The sequence below is a fragment of the Hetaerina americana genome, unplaced genomic scaffold (genome assembly GCF_022747635.1).
Source record: "Hetaerina americana unplaced genomic scaffold, ioHetAmer1.1.p SCAF_2, whole genome shotgun sequence".
Classification (NCBI taxonomy): domain Eukaryota; kingdom Metazoa; phylum Arthropoda; class Insecta; order Odonata; family Calopterygidae; genus Hetaerina; species Hetaerina americana.
In genome coordinates, this window is record NW_027286763.1 from 9,902,012 (window position 1) to 9,920,506 (window position 18,495).

The following is an 18,495-nucleotide window of genomic DNA, read 5'->3' on the forward strand; positions in this document are numbered from 1 at the left end:
TCCATTCCCAACACAATGTTTGCTACTAACTTCTTTATATATTTTATCATATTTCCTATAGTTAATATCCACCACTTCCTTTATTATTCAAATGCAAACCCAACTTTTTTCCTTCACCAGCATCCCCAAATACATTTATCATCAGCAAAAAATATAAATACATTTTTTTAGTATTTCAGTCCTAGGATTCGTTTACTGCTGCACATAACTTTCCATTCCACTGAATTTTAATGAAAGACAAGGCTGCATATTCTAGGGAGAATAATGTGGTGGTTTCCGACAAATATACTTAATTTAGCTAAATTTAACTAAACTTAATTTTGCAGTAACCTTTCTTAAGCCTGACAACAACCAAATCGACACCCTGATCTTTTGTCTATTCTTCTCATTTGTATGCTCCAAGTCTAGCAGTTAAATTACGTTCAAGAGAGTATTCCCGCCTCTCGGAATTCTGAATCAAGGCAGCATATACATGTGCACGTATTCATTTTCACTGAAGATCCAGCACGCTGTGTCTTCGGGTGGAGGATAACACTTCTCACGTCCATGCGTGTTAAAATTTAAAGGTTGTAAGTGGCATTGCAGCCCTTTGGGGACCATTCGGGAGTGAGATGGACAGTGCTATCGCAGTTCGTTGAGCACTTCATGGCGCTTTTACGTCTTCTTTCATATGGAATTTGTTGAGCCACCAGATGTTAAACGTACAAGTTTATGGCCACGCGTATCCTTGCGTTCCATTTTCAGTCTCATGCGAGCCCTTCTATTTCCTCCAAGAGGAGACCCTTATGCTATGCATTACTTACTTCTTCGTAACCGTCTTTATCTCCTGCTTAATATTTATTTTCAACTCGCGGGTTTTCTTCTTCCCAATTCATTATATTATTCACTACAATTTCGGTGGGTTGTGCTAGCTAGAGGATCCCCTACACACGAAAAATCTGACCATTCAACCAATCAACAACTGACCACACGCAGAAATCAATTGAGCCAGGCCCTCTTCTTAATTTACTAAATAATCCCTTCGAGTCCTTTTCATTTTATTATGCACTGACGCAATAAAAAAATATGTTTTTATTTATTTAAAATTTAATGTTTTTAAATCGTAGTGATGTAATTTTATATTGCTGATGTCCACTAAATGTTCAACTTTTTCAAATTTATAATTTTTTGAGAAATTCCTATTGCTTAAACCTATACAAAAGAATGTACTCTGCTGCAAATTGCATACCTTGGGTTGGTTAATGGGGCTACTTGGGCTTAATACATTAGCATCTCACATAAATTTGCACAAAACTTCAAAAAACTACAGAATATTTTACTTATTTGAATTATTCGGATCAAACATTGAAATAGAATATGAAAGAAGTCGTTAGCGTTAAAGTTTGGGAATATCTGGCCATTTTTTAACCCCGCAGAATGAATTGTTAAGTCAATGAAGTTGCTGAAGTTTAAAGAATAAAAGTTCTACCTACATTTGACGTTCCTAGCAGCTACGTAGCGTGGGAGAGAAAGGATACTAGAATCGGCAAATTTTGGTCGTTCAAAACGGATTAGCATTGGGAGGTGTTGAATGTCTTATCTTCTTTCGATTTTTGTCTTCAGCCAAGTGAAAAAAACCCGCTGTCTTATTTAGGGTCACAATCAACGCTTAACGCAAATGTGGTTTTGAAAACAGTTTATTAAAAAACGATCTGGCAACGTATTTTGGTCGTAGTTGGTTTTGTCGACTTGAAGATGTCTCGCAAGTTCGACGGGCGATTGAAAGAAACGGAGGGACAATGTGGGAATAAAAGTGGAGTGGACTGACTCTTATTAATAATTGGGAGGAGGTCACCGATTACATGTTTAATTTTATGTGGTCCAGGGAAGAAAGGGGTGACAAGATTAGGGCATTTTGGGCGGTTTGGTTTGGGGAGAGGAGTGTAATGGGTTGACGGTTTGAGATATATATGTGTATATATATATATATATATATATATATATATATATATATATATATATATACTTATATATATATATATATATATAATTTTTTTTCAAGAATTATTGAACAAATATTTTCTTACTCGAAAGATTTCCGCCCGTGCTTGTCCTCCAAATTCAATTGAAATGTGCATCGACCTGATACTCTCAAAGCCACCGACGTGGCCTTGAAAGTATCAGGTCGACGTCCTCGCCAGAATATTCTACATGATACAATATTATGCTATATATGCAATATATGCTTATACTGTATTAATACAAAAAATGCCTTTCTTATTATGGAAATACTTCCGTGAGGAGGAAAGAACCTCCATGTTTAGTAAAGAGATCGGACAAAGGGAAAAACCTTTTTATCATAAAAAAATATATTTATTAATATTAGAAAGAAAGATAGCATCAACAAGACGAGAAAAAATGATAAAGAAATTCCAATACCTTCAAAAATATATGTTATTATTGGTAGTTCCTGTGGCTACACAAAGAACATAGAAAAAGAAACCTTTTAAGAACATACTTCGGCGTGATGTTATTGATCCCCTAGTAGAAGTTGCTCCCAGCTGTTTCTTCGTCTTAAATTTTTCGGGGGAGCATTTTAAACCATTCCCTAATTCAATATTTTATTCCCTTATATTTAATATATACGTATTTCTATCATGATATGATAGGGTTTTAATTTTTTTCTCAAATTTGCTAAAGGCTTTTAACCAAGAAATTAATTTTCAAATTTGAAGTGATTTCCACAGCAAATATCTAAACCCCTTTTTTTACTCTAAGTCATATATTTTTTAAACAAATCCCCGTGTCCAACGCCAAACGTAATCTAATTCTTTTCGTAAGTCTACCTCATGTGGATCCTAATTACTAGCCGTTTGCTCCAAGTTACACTTAATAAGCGGAGAATAAAAACTCATAAAATTATCGAAACTGCAAGTGGCTTTGACATCCGTTCGGGCGTCTGGAACACATTTACCTCGCTCCAGTCTTTATTGCCGTAGGATTGAGCCATCATCTTCACCGGTATCATTACTTGCCATTTATATGACAAGGCCTCATCGATAGCCTTCACTCAAGCCTTCGTCCGTGCGTTTTAACTCCAAGTCGGCTTCTGTCCGCTTGTGCCGAACACATATTTTTAGCCTTCATATCAATCACTATGTCCTGGTAAATCCTTTTTTTCGAAATTCATTTATCGACTCCAGAGTCAATAACGCAACCTCCGTTATTATTGCGTCGAAGGTTTTTGTCGCGCTGTGCAACAGTCATTTGTATCCTTCATTGTACTCACTCTCCTTTACGATTGTCTTCAGATGCTCACTTGTCTTCGTTTTCTTGACTCACGCACGTCTTAACCTCTCTCAACTGGATCTTAAGAAGGGGATTTAGAATGAAAGGGTCATTTTCCACTGCAGAATAAAAATGTATTTTAAACTATTAAGTCGGTCTCGTTAGGAAACTCCATTCATCGGCTAGATATACTAATTGTCGAGTGATTGATAAGCCTATTTAAAATTATTGTTTCGGTAGTGATAAAGGAATAATTCACATGTTAGGAATCCTTTTGCAGCTAAGGAAGTATTTACAGAAAAACGCCTCTTGTTAGTGAATGAGTCGTTTGTTTTAAATAATTCGAAGTTGCTATTAAGTAAGCTCAGATTCAATATGCCGCGGAATGGAAATCTGGAGTATTGTAGCCTACGATATTCCTTACAATATCCCCTCTGACGTAATTAACCGAAAATAAATAAATTCTCTTGCAAAATTTCCCTCTCGTCACAATGCTGTGCCCTATCCTTTGCCCATGGATGTCTCAGAGATAATTTTATTTCGTTCACAATACCACGTCCCCTCCCCTCCGGCCCTGCCCCGTTCGATATCGCTTTAAAGTAGCCCCTGGCCAATCGGGATGAGCAATTCTGAATTCCAATTCAAGCGTCTAAATTGATATTCGCAATAGCTGCCGATATCTTGGCATATTCATGTGAATACATGGTGTCATATTCAATGTCACATATCTCATTATGCTTAAGGCTATGTTGTTTGCGACATTTTTACGGACTCTGGAATTGACTCAAAGAACCCTCATCTCTAAGTCAACAGTGTGAACATTTTTCGATTTCCCCTTCAATATCCCCATCGCTTCGATGCTACCTCATCCATTTTCGTCATCGGAGGTGATCAGCCGCACGACTTAAAATTCAAGGTGCATCTTTTTGATAGCGCCGAAAGAAAAATAAATTCGTGGTGAGTTCTAAGTTGACTTAAATTAGAATGTTGAAATTCACAACGGCATTTAAACCGGGTCAAGTTTCCAATGCTTTAACTTTAATCTAGTGATTTTCGTATTTTCCTCAACGATCTGTATTCTGCGAGTTGTTATTTGGTTGTGCATACAAGCATACAAGTATTTCATTGACTAGTGAAAAATGAGCGTAACTAACGCGGCGTACGAGTTCCTGAGACTAATTTCTCCTGTTGTGTATCGCTGTCCTTACCAGTTTCGAATTCAATTCGCGGACAGAAAATCAACAAGAACAAAAATCACGAAGGAAATACACACTTGTTGACCTAGAAAATGTTCGTTTTTTGGTCGTATTATAGAAGCAGAAAGTCGCCCGTCACAGGAGGTAAACAGGTTTTTTTGCGAAACAATCAAGAGTAATGAACAAACACATAAAATCTTCAATTTTCACATCAGGTATTTAATGTTCGAATTCGTAACAGTGAGCCGTTCGTGAGAATTCTTTCCCTGACTCATTCAAGTGAATGATCGTTCATTTCTGTATTTCAGCAATTTTTGAATGCATTTTCCAAGGCTAAGCTCAATGATAAATATTCTGTTTCTTGTTAATATATTCGAAAATTATCTTGCTCTTAGAATACTCACCCCGTTATGTAATACGTAGTATCCCGATTGCCATGTCAAAACCTAATTGAAGCCGTAGCAAATGCTCAGATCAGAAAAATTTAACACCAGCTGATCCATGGGATATCCTCATTTTCAGCGTTGCTGGGCAATGGCTCTCGGGAGCTAATTTTAAAGTTGCAGGTTCCTTCACTTCTTCGGTTTTTACTTCTCAAGAACATATCAAACATTTTGAGTATAAATAATTTTGTATCAATTTACACATAAGGAATTTCATTTCAATAGCCAGTACCAGCAAGGCTAAGCTTTTATTCCACTTGGCATTCTATGTTGAAATATTTGGTGTGGATTTCAACGTGGTTACTTTTGGAATAGTATTTTAGTAAATAAAATGGCAACTTCTTCTGCGCCGTAATAAGGTGTGAAGCTACTTGATATATACGGACTCCCGTATATATATATATATATATATATATATATATATATATATTTATATATCCCTCCCCAGACTACAACCTTGACGTGGTGGAAGGGCTTGTGCGTTCCGATGACCCCTAGAGCTGTGCTGGCGGGAGTAATAAAAATTGCTCCTGGTAGGGTAGGGTCACCCATGCCAGATAGGTCGACGGTTAGGAGCCAGACGAAAGGTAGTCCACGCAGCGTCTGTTCCTCAGTGAGGCGGCTGCAATGGCGTCTGACCCCAGTGGGGCGGCCAGTAAGTGATGGTGTCACGTTAAAAACACTATTGAGGAAGGCAACGGGAAACCACCTCAATTATCATTTGCAAGAAAAAATATGATGGACAATAGAGATATTTTGAGTCCTGGCAACCACGGGGCTCGGCCCAAGCGGCCGTGTGTCGTGCCCGGCAGCGGGGGAGGCAAGGCTTCCGCGGTCGTCATCCCACGAAACCCTTGCAAGGGAAAACCAGCAGCAGCAGGTCAGAAAACGCAGGAGAAGAAGACCAAATTAGTTAGAATAGGAACGTGGAATGTTAGGACAATGATGAGGACAGGGAAATTGGAGAATGTTAAGCGAGAGATGGAAAGGGGAAATATAGATATTTTAGGTTTATGCGAGGTGAGATGGAAAGATAGCGGGGATTACTGGAGTGATAAGTATAGAAAAATATACAGCGGTGGGGACGAGAGCCAACGAGGGGTTGCCATAGTATTAAATGAAGAGGTAGGAAGAAGCGTAGTCAACATAGAGCAGGTAACGGATAGAATACTACTAGTGGAGATAAAAGCAGAACCGACGAACATAGTAATTATTCAGGTATACATGCCACCGAGCAACCATAAGGAAGAAGAGGTCGATAGGATATACGATCAGTTAGAGGACATGATCGCGTGTGTTCCAGCAGGAAAACATTTGATAGTGATGGGGGATTGGAATGCGACGGTAGGCGAAGGAAGAGATGGTGATGAGGTAGGGGACTACGGTTCAGGCACGAGGAATGACCGCGGGGAGAAAGCAGTTGAGTTCTGCAGGAGAAAGGGGTTAGTCATCACCAACACTTGGTTTAGACACCACAAAAGACGCAGGTATACCTGGAAAATGCCAGGTGACTCAGGAAGATATCAGCTAGATTATATCCTGGTTAGACACAGGTTTAGGAACAGTGTGATAAATTCCCACAGCTTCCCGGGAGCGGATGCGGACTCAGACCACAATTTAGTTGTTATGAAATGTAGCGTACGTTTCAAAAAGATAAGGCAGGGGCGGCGAGTTAGAAAATGGAATGTAGAAGCATTAAATGGGTTGAAAAGGAAGGAATACAAACAGGCGGTAGAGAAAATCATGGAGGATGGCAAAGGGCTTAGTACTATCGAGGAAAAATGGGAAATGATCAAGAACGGGTTGTCTAAAGCCGCAAAAGACACTACTGTAACCGTTAACGTTAAAAGGACTAGGAAACCATGGATCACGGGTGACATGATTACAAAGATGGATGAGCGGCGAAAATGGAAGAATATAAATACAGAAATAGGCAAAATGAAGTTCAAAGAATTGAACAATAAATTGAGGCGGGCAACAAATAAAGCAAAACAAGCATGGTGGAAGACGCAGTGCGAGGATATGGAAAGTCTGCAGAGGAAGGGTGAAATCGGTGCGCTGTACAGCAAAGTTAAATCGTTATCGGGAAGTAAGGAAGGAATAGCTATGCTAACAGTTAGAGATAAGGCGGGTAAGGTAATAGTTGACGCAGGAAAAATCCAAGAGAGATGGAAGGAGTATATAGAAGAACTGTATAGTAAAGAACTCAGACCAACAAAGTTAGACATTGAAAAAGAAAATGACGTAGAGGAAGACAGCTTAGGTCCAGGCATACTAGACAATGAGATAGAAAGGGCATTAAGGGAGATGAAACTAAATAAGGCCGTGGGGGTGGATAACATTCCCGCGGAACTATTGAAATGTTTATGAAAATGTGGGAGGAAGAGGCTATATGGGCTGATCCGTAGCATTTATGAGGAGGGAATCTGGCCGGAAGACTTTGTGAGATCAGTTTTAGTTCCTATTCCGAAAAAGGTAAAGGCCACGTCATGTGAGGACTATAGGACAATTAGTTTGATATCCCACGCAGCTAAAGTTATTCTCAGGATCATAAACAAAAGGATAGAGAGTAGGGCAAATGATTACTTAGGGGATGATCAGTTTGGGTTTAGGAAGGGGAGAGGTACGCGTGATGCCATTGCAGTAATGAGATTATTATTCGAGAGGAATATAGAACACAACCAGGAGGTATTTGCCTGTTTCGTAGATTTCGAAAAAGCGTTTGATAGAGTGAATTGGGAAAAACTAATGAGTATATTGCAGAAAATAGGAATAGATTGGAGGGAAAGGAGGCTAATCCGCAACCTGTACATGTCTCAGACTGCTCAGGTGCGGGTGGGAAACGGGGAGTCAGGATGGGCAGTGTTAGGAAGGGGTGTAAGGCAGGGTTGCCCATTATCACCGTTGCTGTTCAACCTGTATGCAGAGGAAATGATCAAAAAGGCATGGGAAGAACTCGAGGTAGGAATGAAAGTGGGCGGGGGATTCGTAAAATCAGTTAGGTTTGCTGATGACCAAGCTTTAGTTTGTCAGTCAGCCAATGGGCTGCAAGCTTTGCTTAGTGAATTGGAAATTCAGTGCGACAGGTATGGGATGAGAATAAATATTAATAAAACAAAGGTTATGCGATTTTCTAGAAAGAAAAAGGCTAAGCTTAACATTAAAATAGGAGGGCAAAAACTAGAGCAGGTAGAACAGTTTACCTATCTCGGTAGTGTTTTGGACCAACACGGTCAAAGTAGTAGGGACGTAAGGAGAAGAATTGCGCTAGGCAAAGAGTCTTTTACAAGGAGGAAGGAGTTAATGACGGGGACGTTGAGTAAGGATGTTAAGAAAAGACTCGTAAAAACTTTGATATGGAGCGTAGTTATGTACGGCGCGGAAACGTGGTCATTGAAGCAGGAGGATAGACGTAGACTGGAGGCTTTTGAAATGTGGGTGTGGAGAAGAATGGAGAAGGTGAAATGGACAGAGAAGAAAACAAATGAGGAAGTACTTGGTAAGGTGGGCGAAGAGAGGGGTTTGTTGGGAGCAATCCTATGGAGGCAGGAAAAGTGGATGAAGGGGGTGTTGACCGGCAGTGGGATGTTGAAGACTGTGATAGAGGGTAGAATGTTGGGCAAAAGAGGAAAGGGAAGGAACAGGATAGGGATGTTGTACGGGATGAAGGGAGGAAGGAAGTACTCAGAGATGAAGAGGGAACTGATATAGAGTAGGATGATGGATTTTGTGTTTTGTTAGGAGAAATAAAATATTTGTTTGGTAGTTGTGTCCATCCAAAAACCTACATTAACCGGTAGATTACCTTTAAAAAAAATATTTATACATTCATATATAAAACCATAAACACAGTAATCAACCCGATGGTCGGTTTAGTAGGTGATGGTAGAGATCACCCAGTACTAAGCCCTATACGGCGTGTGAAAATTCACACATCAGGGTAGGGGGGCCAGTTCCTTTCCCTGTGTCGGTTATGGTTTCCCAGAATGACCTGGTACCCGAAAAATCACCTTAGCTTGGGTGGAGCTGCAGGTGCCCAAAGTGCCTTTCCCGGGAATCGAACCCCGGACCCTCCGTTCAGCCGTCCAACGCTCTACCCACTGGACTATAGCGACCCAATATATATAAAACCAGGTGTAGATTTTTTTAACTAAAATGGACAGCGTCTGATGACGACGGTCGTACCGTCGAAACGTCAAAACTACGTATGTGAGTGTCCTTTCTTAACTTCTATGTTTAAAAAAATTTGCATCTTTGTTTTTATATATTTGTGCGCCGCAAGAGAGCGTTCCATTTCGAAGATATTTTTAAACATTATTGCGTATATGAATATAAATATAATTTCGAAGATATTTTAAAACTTATATATATGTTAAAACATATATATATATATGTTTTAAAACATATATAAAAATATATTTAAAATATATATATGTATATATATATATATATATATATATATATATATATATATATATATATAGTACCTTACACAGTAACACACAATATAGAAACACAAAAAAAGAAGAACACTCACACGTTATTTCTTGATATTTCGACGGAAACAATCCGTCTTCCTCTGAAGATATAGAAGTAATGACTGCTGGAGTTGTTGAGGTGAGGGGTGCGAGAGAAAGGGAAGGGGGCCAGGAGAAGGGGAGAACGGGAGGCGAAGGAGGGGTGAGGGTGGGCTTCCACAAAGTAACAATTTTAGGCCACTCCCATCAGTGAACGACATTGAGGCCCGGATGCTGATAGGCCATACAGATGTAAATGAATGCCATTTCAAGTGTTTTTAATTGTATAGGGTTATCGGATGTGGGAAGGGAGGCCAGGACGGAAACGTTGTAGCACAGGTTGAAAGGGGTATTATGATGGGAAGCATGTTTAGGGATGGGGAGACCCGCGGACGGGGAGGAGGGATTGCACGAGGCGCGGTGGTTATTAATCCTAATGTTAAGTGGTGTGGAACATTGGCCTATGTAAAATGACGGGCAGAGTTTACAGGTAAGAAGATAAACTACATTCTTGGAAGTGCAAGAGGAATAGGGGAAGGGCGGGAGAGAGTTAAATGGTGGGATGGAGTGGGGTGGAGTGGTGAAAATAGGGCAGGTTTTGCATCTTGCTCGATGACATGGAGTGGGTATGGCACTGGGGGTGTGAGGGGATTTTGAGAGCGGCCTGGTGGATTTGAGGATATTTGCTAGGTTGGCGGGACGTTTGAAAGTGACAGAGGGGCATTTGGGAAGAAGGTTGGAGGAAGTGTTGTGATTTTTGAGGATGGGGAATAGGTCTTTGAGGATGAATTTGAGAGACTGAATGCCTGGGAAGTAGGTAGTACAGATTGAGAGAGGCTGGGAGTCTGTGGTTGAGGCAGGCTTGGGGGTGTAGGAATGTTTAAGTATTTTTTTATGGAGGAGGGAATCAGGGTATCCTCGTTGGAGGAGGGAGTGGTGAAGGTTGTTGAGGTATTTCTTAAGGGATTCGGGATGGTTGCAAATGCGGTGACCGCGGATAGAGAGGGAGTAAGGGAGGGAGCGCTTGGTATGGGAGGGGTGACAACTGCTGTAATGAAGGTATTGCTGCTTATTAGTGGGTTTGGTGTGAACAGAGGTAAGGAATTTGTTATTGCTGAGGGAAATATTAACATCGAGGAAGGTAATCTGAGAGGATGAAATGGTCGAGGTGAAAGACAGAGATGAGGAATCGTTGAGTTGGGAGATGAAGGAATTGAGGGAATCTATGCTGTGTGGCCATAGTAGAAAGATGTCGTCAATGTATCGGAGCCACAGGAGGGGTTGCAGAGGATAGTTTGAAAGGAAATTCTCTTCTAGGACACCAAGGTGGAGGTTTGCATATGAAGGGCTGAATCTGCTACCCATGGCACAGCCCTTTATCTGGAGGTAATGGTTATTGTTAAAAGAAAAGGAGTTGCGGGTGAGAATGAAATCGGAAAGGTCAATGAGAAAATCGGTACTGGGGATTTGAGGGGTAGGGCGTTTGGAGAGGAAGTAACGTAGGGAAGAAAGGCCTTCTTGGTGAGGAATGGAAGTGTATAGGGAGGTGACATCGATAGTAGCCATAGTAATATGGGTATCAGGAGGGAGGGAAGTTGAGTGAAGCAATCTGAGGAAGTGGTAGGTGTCTTTTATAAACGAGGGTAGGGAGTGAACTAAAGGTTGGAGATAGTAGTCCACGAAGGCGGAAATTCTTTCGGTAGGAGAGCTACGAGAGGAGACTATAGGGCGGCCTGGGTTGTTGGGTTTGTGGATCTTAGGAAGGATGTAGAAGTGAGGGGTGTGAGGTTGGGAATGGGAAAGGAGGGAGATGTCACTGGGGGAAAGATTCTCCTTAGGGCCGTTGTCTCGGAGGAAAGCGATAATTTCTTTTTGGAATGCGGGGTTAGGGTCAGCGGGAATATTTTGATAGGATGAAGTGTCGGAGAGTAGTCTGTTGCATTCTTGAAGGTAGTCTGCCGTGTTTAGGATTACAACTGTCGAACCCTTATCGGCAGAAGTGATGACTAGGTTGGGGTTGTGTGTGAGTTTTTTTAACTCAGTTAATTCGGCCGGGGAGAGATTAGTGTTGGGGTTTAGAGATTTAAGGAAAGAAGGACTAGATATTTTGGACAGGAGAAGATTGATGAAGATTTCGACCGGGTGATTGGGAGGGAGCGGTGGAGGTTCAAGGTGGGAAGGCGGCCGGAACTTGGTGAGGGCGCTGTGTGTGTGTGCGGGGGATTGAAGAGTGGCGGGTTGCATGGCCCAGAAATGTCGCCATCTAAGATTTCTGGCGAAATTTATGACGTCTGCGAGGATGTTCACGTGATTAACCTTGGGGGTGGGGGAGAATGAGAGGCCTTTTCCCAGAAGTGAGGTTTGGTGCTCGTTCAGCGTGGTGCTAGAAAGGTTCAGCACGTGTTCGGCAGTATCTATTGTTTGGTCGACCGGCGGGGAAGGGACGGATTGAGAAGGGTTTTGTTGGTAGCAACGGCTCGGTGGAATTCCTGGTGTTGGTAGGGAAGGTGGGGGTAGGTGGAAAATAGTCGCTAAATCCGGTTTCTGTAGGTAAAGGGGTGGGGGAGGAGGGCTAGGTTTGACAAGTTGGAGAGGTAAGGCAAGGCCTTGGCGGAAGTAAGAAATGCACAGATTGGAAAATTTATTTAAGGCTTTTCTGCGTCGGAACTCAAGGGAGCGGAGAGCCGATTTAAGGATTCGGTTTACATTCGAGAGGAGATGTGGGGAAGTGAGAGAAAGAACGTTGATGAGGGAATGTGTGGAATTGTGATACTTGTGAATGAGGCTATTGTATTGATCTCGGATGAACGTGCAAAAAAGAAATGACTGGTGAAACTTGAGTGCATATAGACTAGGGTGCAGGACGGAAGGTAGGCCTGATATAGGGAACTTAATGCATAAACCATTGGGAATGATACCCAATGCAATGCATGCCGAAAGAAATTCAGAATGGCAGGTGTATTGGGCGAGTTTGAAAGAAGATTTCCGAATCTGGCGTAACCAAGATGATGTGGGATCAAAGTCGTTCATCATGGGAAGGGTGCAAAAATAAAAAGGAACGCTATTAGGATGGTGATTAAGTGGAAGAGGAAAAATAGAGAAACAGTAGTGAAGGGAAGGATAGGACACTTAGAAAGGTAGTTACAGCTTACAATACTGGAACCGTAGACACAGAACGTTGACAGAAGATGACAGGGTGATTGCTCATAGCAACAACCCCTTTCAACCTGTGCTACAATGTTTCCGTCCTGGCCTCCCTTCCCACATCCGATAACCCTATACAATTAAAAACACTTGAAATGGCATTCATTTACATCTGTATGGCCGATCAGCATCCGGGCCTCAATGTCGTTCACTGATGGGAGTGGCCTAAAATTGTTACTTTGTGGAAGCCCACCCTCACCCCTCCTTCGCCTCCCGTTCTCCCTTCTCCTGGCCCCCTTCCCTTTCTCTCGCACCCCTCACCTCAACAACTCCAGCAGTCATTACTTCTATATCTTCAGAGGAAGACGGATTGTTTCCGTCGAAATATCAAGAAATAACGTGTGAGTGTTCTTCTTTTTTTGTGTTTCTATATTGTGTGTTACTGTGTATTGTACTATTCGGCACTTCTGTGTTACGTCTACGAAAGCATATATATATATATATATATATATATATATATATATATATATATATATATATATATATATATATATATATATATATATATATATATATATATACTATATATATATACTATATATATATATATACTATATATATATACATTTATAGCGTCGTTTTGTGTTACACACGCCCATGAGAATTAGAACGAATTACTACAACGCCGCGCAACCTACGCGAGCTCTCCTGCCGAAAGCAAAGAAAGGGATTTTTTTTCTGAACTGGGAATATAGGGACGAGATTAATATTTACTATATGAGTTCATAAGCTCTGTCCTGGCAAAACAGAAGAAGGTGAGACGGTCGGCATATGTCATGAGCGCATCCCTCGGGGCTAGTCGATTGATGTTTAATGTAGAAGTGGAGGGACGAAGGGGATTTATGCAGGAAGGCTGTCCACAAAGAAGAAGTGTTAGCATAAAGGCTGACAGATTTCGTAGTTAGCAGTAGTCTTGAAGGCATTTCAGGTACGCTCTTAAAATATTGAATGAAGGCATACCGTGCTATTTAAGGCTACACACTAACAATCACGTAAAGGACAAAAGTTATTCAATTTATTTATCTTTGGGATAAATAAGAAAAGGACGCAGCTATTAATTCAATCAATGCCTATAGTTTGAGGAACCATTTAGACTGAGTTTGAAAGTTAATGGCGCCAATCCGTGGTACTCCAAGAAAAATAAGCAGTTTTCAGAGGGTGATGTTTTGTCGGTGTAGGAAAAACGCTTGACCTCGCGTGCTTTGCAAACAACAGAGCTCATAATATTACGACCAAGAGTTGGGAACTTCTCCAGCATCCGTTCCCAATCACCCTTCCGTCGGAGGCCACAGTCAACACGGGCGCCGAATGTAGGGCGTTAAGTAACAATACAGAAGTTAATGATGACGGAATTTGTCCATGGCTACACGTCCAGTCCCCAGATTCCTTGGGGGTAAACTATTATAAATAGAATTAATTATCCTGGTTTGTTCGGGTCAAGAATGAGCGAGTCACAACATTTAGCTCTGTATTAAATAAAATACTACGTGTAAACACTAGTTTTGATATTTTTGAGTAAAACATTAAAATATGGGCAACATGATATGTTATCTATAGTTAAATATCACTGAAAGTATACGTACTGAAATAAATATACCATATACATCAATTTCCGCTAATTTTAATTGTACCTTTGACCACAGTAATATTTTTCGACTAAAAGAAGTAATTGACTTTCACATACAAATATGGATAATTGGCTTAAACATGATCTTTCTCGTGAGTTTTCGTTACCAATGAGAATTATAGCATGTAGCTAATCACCTTTCACCTTTTTCGCAAAACTTTAACTAACGTGAATATTAGGATAAAATATTGTGTTTTAAATGAAACCAAAAATGCCAATACAAGTTATTAGCTTGGTGTTCCGGTAAAGAATCAGCGAGGGACAGCATTTACGTCTGCAGCTAATTGAAAATCAATCAACCCTTCAACCAATAGACGGCGTGTGAAATTCACATATCAGGTTGGGGGGGGGCAGTTCCTTTCCCTGTGCCGGTTAAGGTTTCTCAGGAAGATCAGGTACACGAAACATCACATAGCTTGGGTGGAGCTGAAGGTGTCCAGCGAGGCTTATATATATACATATATATATGTATATATACACATATATTTATATATACATACATATATATATGTATATATATACACATATATTTATATATACATACATATATATACATATATATACATACATATATATATACATGTATATATATATATGTATACACACACATTTACATATATCTATACATAAATACATACATATATTTTAATATCAATCGATACATTGCTGTAGTGATGAAGTTATTTGATCAGAATTGGTCAATTATGCTCAAGACAACTAAAAGTCCTTGGGAGATTAATAGATAGTAAAGATTTCTCTTATTTTCTTCGAATCAGCATACCCAGTAAAATAAAACTAATCAAGGAATTTTAATTCCTTCAATACTTGTTATGTTTCAAAGAAAATATGAGTTTTCAAAACATATCCCTCCATTGATGAATGCGTGTGGGTTCATTTGTTTAACAAAATAACATTAATGTTTGAAGCGGAAACGGATCTCAGTATGTAAGTGTTGTCAGCTTGCCTTGTTCATTTTTTAGTGGGTAATATCATTGTCACTGTATTCTTGCATCGATAAGAGATTCAAATTAAGTTATAAATGAAATAGTGAAAAAAATTCGTGTTTTAATTGATGAAACAAAAGAATTGCAATCATTTTCAAACCTAAATACTTTTGTACATGTTATTGCTCCTGTCTCTCCATCTTCTCGTATTTTTAATATTATAAACGCAAGAATAATGAATATTCTATGCAATTTCCCTTTGGTTAAATAAGTTTTTTAATAATACTCATAAAACAGTGATTCTTTTACCGGAAGCACCGAAGGAGGCATCTCTTGTCCTAACGAAAAAAAACAAAATGTTTTTCAAAATCATCTCGGGTCTTGTAGGAAAACAAAAAATGGGAATTATAAAGACAGAGATAGGCTTGACAAGGAAACTTGAAGGGATAAACGGCGCTGTTGGAAGTGTTTTAGTAATTCAACATGACCTTAAGCAAGGATATAATTTTGTAAATTATAATTGAATTGAGTAATTTTGCAATTAAATTCAAAAATAATTATTTAATTCAAACGATCAGTAAATGAAACTGAAAAGAATGTTTCACATTAAATTTTAGAAAAATAATACGCCTACACTCTTCTACGCTCTTTTAACTGTGAATGTTCTTCCTCCGATGCACAATTGAAGACAGATGACGTTTCAAATGGTGTGGCTATATGACGGATATGAAAAATAGTAACTTTATGATTCTACTGAAACATTTAATACGAGACGACCCAGGTTTCGACGTTCAACGTCATCTTCAGGTGACAACTCTGGCATGCATCCATCTACATATATATATTACACTCCGGTAGGGGCGGGGAGGTGAGAGGGTGGTGGAGGGAATTTAGCAATGATAATTGGCGGAAAGGGTAGAAACATGAGGCACCCTGTGAGGAGCTGTCCGCCCCTACCGGAGTGTCTATATGTCTACCGGATATATAGATGGATGTCTGCCAGTTGTCACCTGACGATGACGTTGATCGTCGAAACCCGGGTCGTCTCGTATTTAATTTTTCAGTGGAATCATAAAATTTCTATTTTCATATCCAATATGGATCGATTCCATAAAGTTACGCCGGAAACCATCAATTATATGGCTATATGACTATTGGTATATATGTACACAATGGAAAATTATGGGACACTTTTAGTGCCCATTGAAATACATTTGAAAAGCATCAATTACTATGAGAAAATTAAAATTTAGTATTTGTTATTTTTTACCATTTTTTAATAGATTTAACATATTCATCAGAAAAACCGTGTCTTTCTAACCTAGGTCCAAATATTTACAGCACCAGAAAAACATCAATTATCGCTCATGTTAGACTTAGACCCTGTTTTAATGCAAGAAAGGACCATTTGGTCTCAATTTCGCCCTGATAAAGACCTCTTTCTACGTATATATGTATCCATGGGGGTTAAATCTGCAACCATAAATAAATAACAATTTTCCAAAACGGTTTAAAATATTTAAAATTTGTTTTAAAACACAGGCGTTGATTTGGGTGACTTTTTAAACCAATCGTCAATATTCTCCACTTACTGGTGGTCTAAGCGCAGTGGATAACAGTAGCGAAAGAAAATTATTTAATTGATTTGTAACATCTAATCCCCTCACTATACCGTTGCACCTTACCCCAAGCTACGCATTCAAGAAATGCTTCACGTATATAAGACTTATGAAACCAAGGGTGAATCTGCGTATGAAGTTCCCTGCATGATAGTTTCCAAGCGTTTCTCTTTCTACTGTTTAAAACCATTTAAAAATATTCTTGCGAATGTAATTCTTCATTCATCTAAAAATTAACAATTATTAATCTCAAGGTAGTATATAGCTTAAAATCGTCCGCGTTTTTTTGAATAGTTGCGACCTAAATGTTTAAATGATATTCAATATTTTCCTTGCGTATAACCCTCGGAGTACTAACGTAAAGGCAATCCATGAAAACAATGGCAAAAATGCAAAGAAATGGCAAATAATTATATTGAATTAAAATATATTTATTCCGAATGACGAGCGGAATGATGAGTGGATATTAAAGAAGAAATGACAGCAAAATTACTTCTCAACGATTAACCGTTATTTCTCATTAAGAAAATCTGATACTTATCTTTTACCCTTAAATATATATTTACTAAATTACGCTAAACGTGTTGGCAATTAATTTTTCCGGGAACGGTTATGTAAAGCCCACACTACACGTCTATTCCCTTGTACTTAGGCGATTGAGGAGTCGAGCTTTGGACTTGACGTCTGCATACTTTCATTTTGGAACTGAAAATCAGAGAGCTGCACAATATTCACAGCGAGACTCATTAAAACCAAGACAAACATGATTTTATTTATTTATTTTCTCCAGCACAAATATGAAAATTCCGGGTTGTAAATTTGAGTAAACACATTTCGCCAATTAAAATTATGCACCAAAATTGGTGCGCCACATAAACTAAATATTATCAAATTTCTTGCGTGAAAATGTACTAAAAATAATTTGCGAGAGTTTTTAAAGTAATATGGAAATAGAAAAAGCAGGAGAAACGGCGAAAAATTGCCAAGCGTTTTTTATAAAATCATTTATGAATGTATTTTAACCAGCACATCGGTTCTAGTCCATATTTTTTTTAACATATATACTCTTTTCTTGTGCATGTACATCGAAATGAATATATTCAACACAATGTTGAAAGGCATTTGAGAATTAACCTGGGATATTGATTTTTGTGAATACCACAGTTACATTTGAAATAAAAAAGGATTTTAGCCGAGGGAGTGCGATTGTCGTTTCCAAAATGAAGCTAAAGATATCCAAAAAGTTTGCTGTAATCGGATTATTTTTCTTGAATAATAAATCACTCACTACAATTTTAAATGTTCATTCAGGAACTAAAAAGGCAGCTGAGAATACTTTTCTAAACGTTCGTCATGTGAACTTTATTTTCACACAAAGTGACTCAATTAATCACTGGAATTTTAAATATCAACAAAGCATAGTAATCAACCCGAAGGTCGGTTTGATAGGTGATGGTAGAGTTCACCTAGTATTAAGCCCTATACGGCGTGCGAAATTCACACATCAGGGCAGGGGGGCCAGTTCCTTCCTTTTGCCAGTTCCTGTGCCGGGAATGGTTTCCCAGGAAGATCTGGTACCCGAAAAATCACTTAGCTTGGGTGGAGCTGCAGGTGCCCAGAGCGCCTTGCCCGGGAATCGAACCCGGGACCCTCCGGTCAGCAGTCCAACGCTCTACCC